Raw genomic sequence first — 13233 nt, forward strand, 5'->3', positions numbered from 1 at the left:
TCTCAGAATCTTGTTCTTTTGTGGTGTAAGCATTTTTGCATTATAGTTATGTATCATATTTACATTTTACATTTCTGTCCTATCCTTCCTATAAGGAGTTCCATTTTTTTAATGCTCACACAAATCTTGTGAAGTGTCTGAGTGACTTGCTGAAGTCCACCAAGAAAATGTCATACCTGAGTGGGGATTTGAACTTGAAATTCCCACTGTTTTTTCAGGGGTTATGTTTTAATTTTTGAACTTGTAGGTTGCCTTGAGCCACAAAGGTAAGGCAAAATATAAATATTTTAATAAATGTCTACAGGTTTAGAGCAATATTTGCATGTCTGAAAAATGAGAAACAAATCTTCCACTTGAGAGCTTTGGCAAACTCTGCTGCCTGATATATGTCTACTGTACATTTGTAGATACATAAAAGCTTTAAAAATGTTACAGAAAAGATATGGTCAGCATTTGTGATGGACGTAGGGGAGCCCGTTTTGCTGTGGTGTGTGAAATGAGCCTGAGATATGTTATCTAGTAACAGAGATCTTTTGGGTTTAGTAATGTGGTGTAGGATATATATCACAGGTAGCTGAACTTTCAGGCCCTCCAAGCTACATACAGCAATCTTTAAAAGTTCAAGAACCACAAGATGTACACATTCTTCAGGTATAAAGTATCCACCCCTGCAAGAGAAAAAGGCTTCTGTATGGCACAGATTAAGTCTTCCTCTTGTAGAGGGTGAGTGGAGGGGAAAAGGGAAATAACAATAACAATAACAGTAATGATAAACTTGCTCTTCCATGTCACTCAGGGCGGGTAACAACACCCCGAGACATCATATAACATCATAAAACATTATTCATTCAAGTAATGCCCCCAACTAAAATTTCATACAGGGTTTTTGGGTGCCAGGAGCTGAGTTCAGAGATTTAACGGGGAAAGTTGTTGTTGCTATTGTCTCTTCTCCTCCCTCTCTCTTTCTGGTAACGGTTTGTGGCTCAGGCTATGACACTTCTTTCTTCCATATATTGTTCATACCTCCTGTTTTCTGCAGCACATGCCTTCACACTTTATCCAGTTGCTTACTCTTTGCCTCCAGTGGCACCTTTATTCTGAGTCCTCCATCATATAAGGATTGCCTGATCTATTGGGAACTGGGGGGGATGGCAGAAGCTGGAGTGTATTTTTTCTGGACTGCCTCCAGGAAGGAACAAAAATGTGATATATGTTGAAGGATGAACATTGTTAGTGAAAATTCTGAACACTGTGCTTTATCGTGTAACTGACTTTGAGTATGGAACAGTAATGCATATCATCATTGGAATTCTGAATATATTGGGATGCGTAAAATCCGGGGGGTTTTCACCCCACTTATCAGACACATTGTTCATTTCTTTGGGATCCCGGCTGATCCTGTGCTTTGTTTTATTGAAATCTCTTTCTCAGTGAGGCAGATGAAAGAAGAGTTAATCTATATACAACATGTTGAAATGAGACACATTAGAGATGCAGAAATTAACATGGAAATGGAGTTAAGTGTACTACATAGTTCAGTGGCTAATGTGGTCATTATAGCTGTCTGGTCCATTTTGTATAATCTGAAGCTAAAGATAATGTTGTGAAAAGCTAAGGCAGGCTGACAGACATCCTCCCATGCACAAATGAGTGGGCAAGTGAGGAAAATGTAAATCAGTATATCCCATGCTTCACTAGCATCCTCTTTCTTTCTGGTGATGTGTCTCAGGAACCTAGCATCTCCTAGTAGTGTCATTCACAGTGCCTCCTTGAGCAGAATTATATCCTTCTGTTAAAATTAATTGATTGGAAGTGTACAACTCTGCTTAGGATAGCATTGACAATTGCAAGAGTAGTCCCCTCCATCTACTGACCTTGTTAGTCTCAAAGTTTATCACCACCTTCCAGCACAGTTATCAACAGCGTTCGGTTTCTTTCCATAGCACTTTGCTGTTCCTTCTTCTTGGTGCTGCATGTTCTGCTATTCATGTTTCTCTTTATTTCTGGGGGATGTTACAAGTGGTGCATCCTGGTGCAAAGATAGGCAAAGGCCAATCAATTTAATATGATTGGGGGACTGAACACAATGCAGCAAACCATTTCCTACCTCCTTGCAGCTGACTTTCTTTGTATTACTGCTGCTATATGTTGAGGAAATATATGGAAAAATGAGTTGCTGTTGGCTTATGCTGTTTATGTAATAGCATTATGTTCAGGAATAATTTAGATGTTCATGGAAGTGTCTGCAGAAGGGGAAAGATAATGTAGGGGGAATTTATAGTGTACTATAATGAAAGGATAATGAAAGGAACCTCTTGTGGCACAGAGTGGTAAGGCAGCAGACATGCAGTCCGAAAGCTCTGCCCATGAGGCTGGGAGTTCAATTCCAGCAGCCGGCTCAAGGCTGACTCAGCCTTCCATCCTTCCGAGGTCGGTAAAATAAGTACCCAGCTTGCTGCGGGGTTAACGGTAATGACTGGGGAAGGCACTGGTAAACCACCCCGTATTGAGTCTGCCATGAAAACTCTAGAGGGCGTCACCCCAAGGGTCAGACATGACCCGGTGCTTGCACAGGGGATACCTTTTTTATAATGAAAGTATGGACCGATTCCGCACCGAGGTGTAAAATTGTGCCGCCTCCTGTTTGTAAACATGTGGTTGGAAGCTGTGCGTTTGCAATATTTCTGATGGGAGACCCCTTCGGTGTTTTCCCGCCACCTCATCATAGCTTTTTGCCTCCCAACGAGGCAGCAAGTGAGAACAACCAGAACTTCTCCCCTCTACTCCTTGGCTTATCAATCACTGCAAGCCACCAATCCTTGCACAGCATTGTTTTGGGGGTTCAAACCTCCGTCCCCCCTGAACCCTGAAATTATTTTTTTAAGTACACTTCTGCATTGCTGTGGGGAAATGCCACAACAACAGAACACTTAAAAAAAAAAACCTTACACTTCCACATTGCCGTGGGATCATGCCACAACAATAAAACATTCCCACCTTAGATCTCTTTTTGGGATTCTAGGGGGAGTGGTCTCTCTTTATGTTTGGTGTAATGGTCTCTCTTTAGATTTGTGATAGGCTGGCCATAGGCTGTGATAGGCTGGCCCGATGAGTGATTGTTCACAGTAAAGTTTTAAAACAAAGAGCACGGATGCCAGGCTGATAGGGAGAGGGCTGCTTCATCACACACACTCCTCTTTCCCAATTCATTCACCACCTCCAGAAAACACAGGAATGTGTTTTGGCTGCCCAATCCCAAAATTACAGTGCACAATGAGAAAATACCTAGGGCAGGTAGCTTTGAGGTTCCACAGCAACGTGAACCATGCCATTAAAAACAAAAAAAACTCTCGATCTGGAAAAGGAGAAGGCAGGTGAGGGTGAGCAGAATGCTACCGAGACTGTCACGCATTTCTCCTCCACACAGGTTTGCCACTGAACTTATCTTCCCTTATTCTGACACCTTAGAACTTGTAATAATTTGAATATATCCTCATGACATTTTAGACCACAGCTTAGCTCAGGGATACCCAACCAGGGGTCCATGGACCCCCAGGGGTCCGCATGAGCTCCAGCGGGGATCTGTGACCTTTCCCTCCTGCCTTAATGGGCTCAGCCACAAGCTAGGGAACTGGCCACTTCCATTGTTTCCCTCTCCCAAGCATGAGTGAGTTCTCTCATGGTTTCTGCTCCTGGGAGAGGGTAGAGCCTGCATGCTTACCCCCACCTTAAACTGTCTGCTGTCCCCCCACCAGTCCTCCTTGAGCCTGCCAGTTGACACGAGTGGTGATGTCACTTCTGGGGGGCCTGGCAGGAAGGTGTGACCAGCTGACATCACTTCTGGGGTTCCTCAAAGCCTGAAAAATTATTTCAGGGGTTCCTGCTTGTTCCAAAGATTGAAAAGGGCTGGCTTAGCTTCTTAAATGGCCATTGTGATGTGATTGTCATGTGGAGACTATTGGAAATGATTCTGTAAAGTGCAGGCATGCGCGGGTGGGCAGTTGCCCTGCCAGTCCCCAGTCTCAAAAAGGTTGGGGACCACTGGTCTAGAGCTTTAGCACACCCTTTCTCCCCTCTCGCAGTGCTATAGCTCCAAGAGGCTGTAGAATATCTTTGTAGCCCATTGGAGTCAATTGGACTAGGAGGTGATAGGCATCATGTTTCCACCTACCCTGTGGCATTTTCCTGACAATTGGACACTCCTAGCAATTACTTGGATTGTTTTGGAGGTGATCCTGCCCTGTTCCTTATCAAACAGTAATGTGTTGGGGAGGTATTTGCAATGTTGCCCCCTGTGTACTAATAATGGAGATGGTTCCTACCTGTATCAGGCGTTTTGACACTTTTAATATTTAACAGAATTCTTTCAAGGTCTAATGACAAAAGGCATAGTGATCCTGTTTCATATTTCTAAGACAGCTGCATTTAGCAGAAATTCACATTTCTGTCTCTATGTAGTCATGTTTTCATAGGAACTGTTTGGTTTTCTTCTGCACAGATTCCATGGCTGTGACTCCAGTTTGCCAGCTCCGGAGCAGCTATGTTGCAGGAATGTATAGCTATGCTGGTAATGTAAAAGAGGATAATTCTCCGTCCTATGGACTGGTGGTTAAATGAGCAATTTTCATTCTTTTTCTTCTTAGCATTTCCTGTGCCTACTAATTGTGTTTTTTATGCTCATTTAAGAATGCCAAGTTGCTGTTATTAGACTTTACGTATCATGCACGAGAGCAATATAGTGTCTAGCAACGTGGCTGATGAATCAGGAAGTCCCAGTTCAAATATTGCCTTGACCATGAGCGAGTGTCCTTTGAGCTTCTGCATCTGGCAATATGAGGATAATTATATATTGAACTACTGTATTAGTCAGTTGTAAGGATTACAAGAGGATAATGCCTGTGACACGTTTTGAACCCCCTAAATGTGCTAAGCATTATTATACATCTGCTAGTAGCATGGCGGTTTGGAGGATACCCCTGTAAGAAGTGAAGTGAAGCAGGACTTATAGTGTGGTGGCCATTGCAAAGAACTTGAGCTTAATACTAAGCAAACAACATCTTCTATATTCTTATCTTAGCTGCAAGGAATCCCAGCAAGTAAAGGCAAGGTTGCTTAAGAGGAAATCCAGATGAATCTGCAATCGAGTTTATTTATTGCTTGGCTGATCCCAGTGGACGAAGTCCCCAAGCAGATCAGTGTGTGCATGTAGATGTGAGGAGGGAAATAGAAGGCCTCCAGAACGCTTGATTGTAGCGTTCAAACCCTTGCTGTCTAAAAAGCTTGGGGAGTTAATTGGGGTGGGTGTGTGGAAATAAAGGCTAAACCTAATAGGTAGACTCTGCTGGATTGTCATTTATTGTGCCAATATTCTGGCGGTGTGCTAGTCATGCATCAATTTTTTAATATTTCCAAACGTGCTTTATGTTGCTTGAAAGGAATTAAACAGAGAGGCAGAATAAATCTGAATTAGTGCAGCTTTTCATGCATTAAGCTAAATGGGAGAGATGGAAAAGTGATTTTAAGATAAGAGGCATGCTGTTGAGGAGCCACAGATCAAGGCTGATTGCCAAAATATATCACACATTCTTTGATTGACTGGTGTGCCTAGTGCATGTGCACTGTGAAGTTTCTTGTAATAAAAATGTGCTGCTTCTGACATTGTACCTTCATTGTGCTATTTTTTCTTCTTGTCAGCCATTTTGAATATGTGAAACATGGTTTTACTAGTAACAGAGAACCTAACAATTTGGGCATTACAACTGGAAACAGTTACATACCCAGACCAAAATGAGAAATTGGGTATCATATTTTGCAAATAATGAACTGCTGCATTGGTTTTTGTCTACTACCCATCTAGTTCAGCATTCATGTAGATCCCCAGCCACACTACCCTTACCCTCTTGACTACAAATATTTGACATCCCCAGTCAGACAAGTGTTATGCTCTTGCTTCCCAATCTAGACTTTTTCAGAAAATGGTCTCTGTTACCTCAAAGGCAAATAGAGTCCATTTTTCTGAAACTCTGAAACTCTAAAATTAACAAACTCTAAAATTCTGAAACTCTAAAATTAACAAAAGCAGGTCTAACATGCAGAACATGCAGAACAGAATCCTTGTGTTTGCTATATATAATCCTTGTGTGTTGCTGTCAGTCGTTTTAAGGAAAGAGTGTGCCTCTGTGTGTGTGTTGGTGCAGATTTTGAGATGTAAGGCTTTCAGTGGCCCCTATCTATTAATCTGGCCCAATATTTTATCTGTTAACATGAGCACGTTTCCAAAGAAAAGTGGGGGGGAAATTCATCAGTCAGTTGTGGAATAGTCGTTCTGTCCATCACTCAAATTAAAGCTGCATTAGATTTCACAATTATACTGTGGTCTGTTTAAATCAGTGGTACTCATTCCACAACTTGCTAAGAACCACATTTGCAAACTGAAGGAGCCATGTTTACTTCCACCTCTCTGGTCCCAGGTGTACCTCAGGGAGGCTTACATACTTGCTTCTCTGGCAGTGACTGCTTCAGGGTGAGAACCACTTACCAACCACAAGCACCTCTGGGCAAGAGCCTTGCCAGTTTCCTGAAACATGTGGCAGGTCTTAAATTGGAGAATGATACTCAGAAGAGCCTCATGTAGTTTTCAAGCTGCTATGTATCACTAGTTTAAGCCACTGTTTGTGTAACAAACTCTATTTGTTATTTATTGTCTGTGCATAAATCTGTGTTTGTCTGCTTCTTGCCTTCTCTCACTCTCCTAATAAGGGAGACCATCTTCTCCGGAATGTAATCTCTGTGGCCTGGTGGTAGAACCCAAAGGGCAGTGTTATACAGCAAAGTGGTCTGTGAATTCAAATGTCACTACACTTTGACTGATTCTGCACGGGGCGGGGGGGGGGGGAGGCTGGGCTGGCGCCTGCATGACAACAGGGCAAATCCTTGCTTATGCATGACATTGCTGCTGGTCCAGCCTTCTCTTGGCCCTGGCCCGCTTTATGGTGTCTAATGCCCTGTGTTATGGGAACACTATTTTTTCTGTGTTCCCTTTTTAAATGCAGGTGCTATCGGTAGCTATGCCAGGCCTGTACATACAGGGAAGAGCTGGGCCTTCTTAGTCCCAGCTCCGCCCCCCACCTATGATATCTCAGTAGTGACACAAAATGCCCCATTTGATTCTACGGTGCTGTGGAGCCAAATGGGACATTTTTTTACCACTACAATGGTGGGATAACATTGTGATGCTATCCCACCTTCATGCTGCGGAGCATCCTTGCCCCTCTCCCGCTACTGCGGGGAGGCACAGCGGACTTTCTCTGCCCCAGAGTTGTGCGTGCACACTCACAAGTCCGGGGTGGATCATGTGCGCTGTGGGATTTCTTTTCCTGTTAGTATATGGGAAGCGGCAGGGCAGCAAGAAACTAGAGGCGGCCCAGTGTGGCCACTGCCGTGCATAATCAATCTTAGTCTTATCAGGCTTCCCATCCTCACTCAGTGGAGCAGTGGAAATTCCTAGAGCGTCTGCAACACCATTCCCTCCTCTTTGCCTTCCAAATGCTTCCCTCATAACTGCTGTCAGCCGGCAACTCTATACAAATGGTTCTTACCAGACCAGCTACTAACCCTAGTTTAAATTCTAGTATGATGCTTACCACAGATTATTGTTTAAAAGAGTTTATCAATATTCAAGATTCTGAAAGTCACTAAGCCTTTCCTTTGATTCACAGGTGTAAAATAATCTTGTGTTGATCTAGTGTGAGACTAATTCTGTGTACATGGATTCACAACATACTCAGCAAAGACATGACAAGATGGTAGACAAATGCATATTTTCCAGTTGTTGGTGCCCAACATATGTATATATAGCCTCCTATGAAATTGGCCTGGGAATACCTCTGGTTTGGTGGTGTGAAAATGCCCGAATGAGGAGTATATTCCCCTCCCCCTACAGTAAGATTTTTCTGGGAGTCAGAATCAGACAGTCTGTGGATTCATTAGAGGGCCAGTGTCTTTGCCTCTTCCCTTTCTCCCTTTTTCCAGGCAGTGTTTAAATGAGAGTCCTCTTGGAAATTATAGACTCTGTTGGGGAATTCTTCCAATTTGATGATAGTGGTGATGATTACGCATTGGGAAAGTGCTCTTCATATGCACAGAGCCTTTTAAATCACATTTTTTCTTTCTATTGAAGAAGATATAGAATTATACTTTGGTAAAACCACAATATATATTATATAAACCCTGTCAAGGTAATACCTTGCCCATTGGTCACCATTTGGGACTGTCACCCAGACAATATCAGTTGACATGGTTGAATTGTTGTTAAGACCTGAGAAGAACCCAAGCCCTGACTTGATCAGAGGGTGAGGGAAGTCACAATTTGCTCCTTCTTTCTAGGTGCCTTTTTCCGATGGATGTCGTGCAGATCGACAGGACAGTTTCCTGTTTTAAGCTGGGAAAAGTGCTAAGATGCACCAACACAGCTTGAGGAAGAATTAGAGAAGCATGTTTGGCTCTCTGCCCGGGCACTGTTCCCAGATAGAAATTTGAAATTGCCCAAGAGTTCCTTATAATATTGCAGGAGCTTCTGGGTGTTCTCCCATTTCTAGCTCAGAGGAGTACCTAAGCAGGAGCTGGGTATAGATGGAACTTAAAAATATATGAAGAATTGCACATTGATCTCAATGTATGCATGGATTGCATGCATGGATTGTGTATAGGGTGGTGGCTGTGTGGGAGGCCTTTTTCTTTACCCTTTCCTCAAATTCAGAGCCAGCCCTGGGAAGACCGACTCCCAGATTCCACAATACCTGAGTCCACAGATACTTTAACAGCCACTCCTGATAGTTCTTCCTGTTTCTAGTAGATCATAGAATCTTCTTAAGAAATAAAAAGGTGATTGCCTAGCCTTGCTTCAAAGACTAGCTGAGTCTCATTTCAGCTTCAGAGTTCTGTAGGCCAGAATGCTTTGCAAGTGGGCTGTGGCTGAGGAAGCTAACTGACCAGGGCAAGGAAAAAGGTGGAGTCTAAGGGAGTGAAACAGCAGCCTGGTCCTACAAACAGCAGTGCATATGGGAGGAGGAGAATCCAATGTGGTACAGTTTGTACAACTAAGCTACAGCAGACCAAGCTTTAAATCACAAGCCAGCCATAATGCTCTTCAGGTTATCTAAATCAGACAGTCAATGTTAAGATAAAATGATAGTGTTATCCAAATTTGAGATATCCTGATTTATTTGGGTGAAATTAGCAACTTAATTGGAGACTTAGCAATAGGTGGATGGATATGGAAACTAAATAAAGTGGTACAAGGGCACAAGAAAAATACACAAGGATTCTAAGCAAAGCAAGGGGTGAAAAGGGATAATGTTTTGGGAAAGAGGCATTATTTACTGTCAGAACGTGAATTCCCATGGATTCAGCAAAGTGACCAGCAATTTATGGGAAGGAAGAAGACAGCCTACATGCAAGTCGGCATTGTATGTATAGGATCCAAGAACACACACACAACTCATGCGCACAGATTTGTGCTGGGCATTATATTTTGTAGGGTAAAATGATACCTTGGGCTATGCTGATGTACTAGCCCCCTAAAACAATAGGGTGATGAGATTTTCCTGTGTGTAACAGTGACCATAGGTGACATGTGATGGGTTTGTTTGGACATGAACAATGGTCTGGGAGCAACCTCAATGGGTTCCCAGGAGGTGACCAGTAACAGTGATTGCTTTACCTGAGTAGAACTAAAGGTGTTAATGTTTCTTGATGACCACCTGAGTACCAGATAGAAAACTGTTAGGAATTGCTAATTGAGGTTTTTGGGTGTGGAGGAATGTAAGATTAAGGAATTAGCAAGATTAGTTAACATTCAAGAGTTTATTGTCCCAAATGTAATGCATTTCTTTTGGGTGGGGAGAGAAATCCATTAGCGAAACAGCCCCTTTGTTTCCACAAAATCTAATTTAAGTGTCCAGGTATGTTCCTGTAAGAGCTTCTTGTGGCGCAGAGTGGCAAGGCAACTGTCTGAAAGCTCTGACTCGGTGTTTGCACAGGGGATACCTTTACCTTTACCTTTACCTTATGTTCCTGAAGATTGACATCTGGCTGGTGTCCATATTTCCATTATTGCTAGGGAGCAGACCATGTATAGATAATATATTTTGGGAGTTTGACGCAACTAGCATCTTGGTGTAGTGGTTAGGATCACTGCCTTCTAATCCGGTGAGCAAGGTTTGATTCCCTGCTCCCCCACATGCTGCCAGCTGGTTGACCTTGGGCTCACCGCAGCACTGATAAAACTGTTCTGACCAAACAGTAATATGAGGGCTCTCTCAGCCTCACCCACCTCACAGGGTGTCTGTCTCAAAGCCACTTTGAGACTCCTTGTGGTAGAGAAAAGCAGCATATAAGAACCAACTCCTCTTCCTCCTTCTCCAGTGTCCATTTTAACCAGGCAGTGCACTACAAATTAATATTTGATGCAGGGTTAAAGAGACAATATGAGGAGGGGTCTGGTTGCTATCAATAGGTGCTGATCACCACTTTGGGGTCAGGAAGCAAATTTCCTCCCGGCCAGACTGGCCAGGGATTCTGGTTTTCATGGGGGCTCCCATCATCTGGGAATGAACTAGGGGTCACTGAGGATGGGTAGGTAGTGGTGAGTTTCCTCCATTATGCAATGGGTTGGACTAGATGACCATGGAGATCACTTTCAACTCCATAATTCTATGATTCTATGTATGTTGGAGGAGAGACACATATAAAATATGTATAAATCTGCTTTCTGCCCTCTTCAGCATGCCAGTTCTGAAGCCTATTTTTTTAAATGCCAGTGGATAGTGATCACCTAGATTTTTCTTTACACTTGACCTGAAAGATACTGTGATCATAAGATTGTATTCTTATATTTGCCATTACTGTCTGTCATCCATTATTTTTGCACCATTAAAAATTATATATTTAATTCTGAATAGGACCTAGAATGTGTATCAATAAATGTGCAAAATGGAGCTAGAGACAGATTTATTTTTTTGGTGGGAGGGGGATTTCCTACAAACCTGGCCCTTCCATCCCTTGGATTCTGTAAAGCAAAGCAAAGCTATGGAGAGGGGAGCAGGGATGGACTTAGAGGCCAAAGGATCCTGTTCTCCTCCCCTGTCATGCCACCTGATGGAGGAGGACAATTACCCACACCACTGAGTCTGGATCACCCTGGGCCATCATGCAGTCACTGCAATTTGGCCAGACATTTCCTTAAGAGAAGCTATTAGGGGGAAGGAAGGAGAGAAAGCTGAAGATAGGGGAGTAGATAAAGATAGTTTGCCTGCTGGATGGGAAGGAAAGTAAGAAGCAGGAATTGGGGGGGGGAGGCTATGGGGGCTGCCAGTGAAGAGAAAGAGAAGATGGTAGGGAAGCGAGATAGAGAGGGAAATGAGATGTCCCCTGGAAGTTCTTGTGGGTCCGCTACTTGTTTTGTTTTCTTGTTGTTCTGTGTCTGTGATATATACTGTGTGACTGACAGTGCCATCTTAAGCAGGGTTACACCAGACTAAGCAGAGTGGATATAAGGTAAAGGTAAAGGTATCCCCTGTGCAAGCACCGGGTCATGCCTGACCCTTGGGGTGACGCCCTCTAGCGTTTTCATGGCAGACTCAATATGGGGTGGTTTGCCAGTGCCTTCCCCAGTCATTACCGTTTACCCCCCAGCAAGCTGGGTACTCATTTTACCGACCTCGGAAGGATGGAAGGCTGAGTCAACCTTGAGCCGGCTGCTGGGATTGAACTCCCAGCCTCATGGGCAGACAGCTTCAGACAGCATTTCTGCTGCCTTACCACCCTGCGCCACAAGAGGCTCAGAGTGGGTATAGAAAGGTGTTTATCTTTTCAGGATGATACGATCAAGCTCTTATGTTTGCACATTTGCTTGCAAGTAAACCCTGTCAAAGTGGGAATTAATTTATGAATAAATCTGGATAGGATTGGACTAGAGTAATTCTTGCTAGTTTAACCCAGGAACCATAGCAATTTTCTCCACACAATCCATCCATAATGTATAATATGACAGAACCAAGTTTGAGTCCATTGGTATCTATAAGACCGACAAAGGTAATTCTGCATATAAGCTTTTGTGTGCAGGCACACTTCTTCAGATACATGAAAGCTTATACCCAGAAGAAAACTTTGTTGGCTTTAAAGGTGCCGCTAAACACAGACTTTGTCCTGCTGCTTCAATCCAACATTGCTACCCATCTGAATTTATAATATAACAGTTCCTACCTGGAATTTAAGAAACAATAACAAAACAAAACAACCCTGTACCTCTTCTCTGTGTTTTTTTCTCATTCTGTGGTCCACAATTTGATCTTAAATGATCAGGATATTATGGGCACATAATCGGCACATTATAATAGCTATTTTATTTCCTAAGAGTTCTTAACATGCAATGTTTAGCGATCACTGCTTGCTAAGCCAGTGTTTTCAGTTGTGTGTATATGCAATGACTTCAGAATTTCCCCACTGAATTTCTTTATTCAAGAGCCAACCACAAACTAGCTCAGATTATTTTCACTCCTGTGTGACAGTTTCTCACTTATCAACATTAAATTTCATAGGCTCACCATGTTCTTCAGTAATGCAATTATATGAGATATTTCCAAAATTATTACATAGGCTGCTTTGAAATCCACTGCAACAAACAGCTTTGTATTACTGGCATATTTTCGATTTCTTTGTTCATCTTGTGCTTTAGATGGCTAATTAAGATGTATACCAGAACAGGTCTTCATTTCTATATGCTACTGCTATGGCAGTGAAGAAAGACGTACAGGTAGAGCTGTCACCTGTCTGGTTTTATTTAGCTATTAAATTTCTATTCTGCGCTATCCATTAGACTCAAAGAAAGAACAATAACCATTGTAAAAATACCCACAGAAACATACCTTTATCTTTCTGAGTGACAAAACCCTTTTCAATTAAAAAAAACCCTTACTTGAGAAAGAAGCTCAATAAATGTATATGAAGCTTCTGAATCTGATGCGGATCATTGGTCTGTTTAACCCAGTGCCATATATTCTGACTGGCATGTTCACAGCAAAGGTCTTCCATTCTTGCTATCTGAGATTCTTTTTGCTAGAAATGAACCTGGGAGCATTGAGCTATGGCTTCAAAAATATCAGTTGTACAGTATACTAGTATTTTAACACTCTTGTTTGTTCATCTGTATTGTTAGGAATAAATTGCAATTAA

General features: G+C 42.6%; 1 protein-coding gene across 2 annotated transcripts in view; it reads left to right on the forward strand.

Annotated features, from left to right (window-relative positions):
* TCF20 (transcription factor 20) overlaps window positions 1-13233 on the forward strand; it is a 206650-nt gene that overhangs the window by 12065 nt on the left and 181352 nt on the right. Inside the window, exon 1 of one of the 2 annotated variants that reach the window (XM_077339316.1) lies at window positions 4547-4567. The exons of the other annotated variant lie outside the window; for it this stretch is intronic. The gene's annotated coding sequence lies outside the window, so the exon portion shown is untranslated. Of the gene's footprint in view, window positions 1-4546; window positions 4568-13233 lie in introns of those variants that run through there. 2 annotated transcript variants of the gene reach the window in all.

Source organism: Paroedura picta, chromosome 5 (genome assembly GCF_049243985.1).
Source record: "Paroedura picta isolate Pp20150507F chromosome 5, Ppicta_v3.0, whole genome shotgun sequence".
Taxonomy (NCBI): Eukaryota; Metazoa; Chordata; class Lepidosauria; order Squamata; family Gekkonidae; genus Paroedura; species Paroedura picta.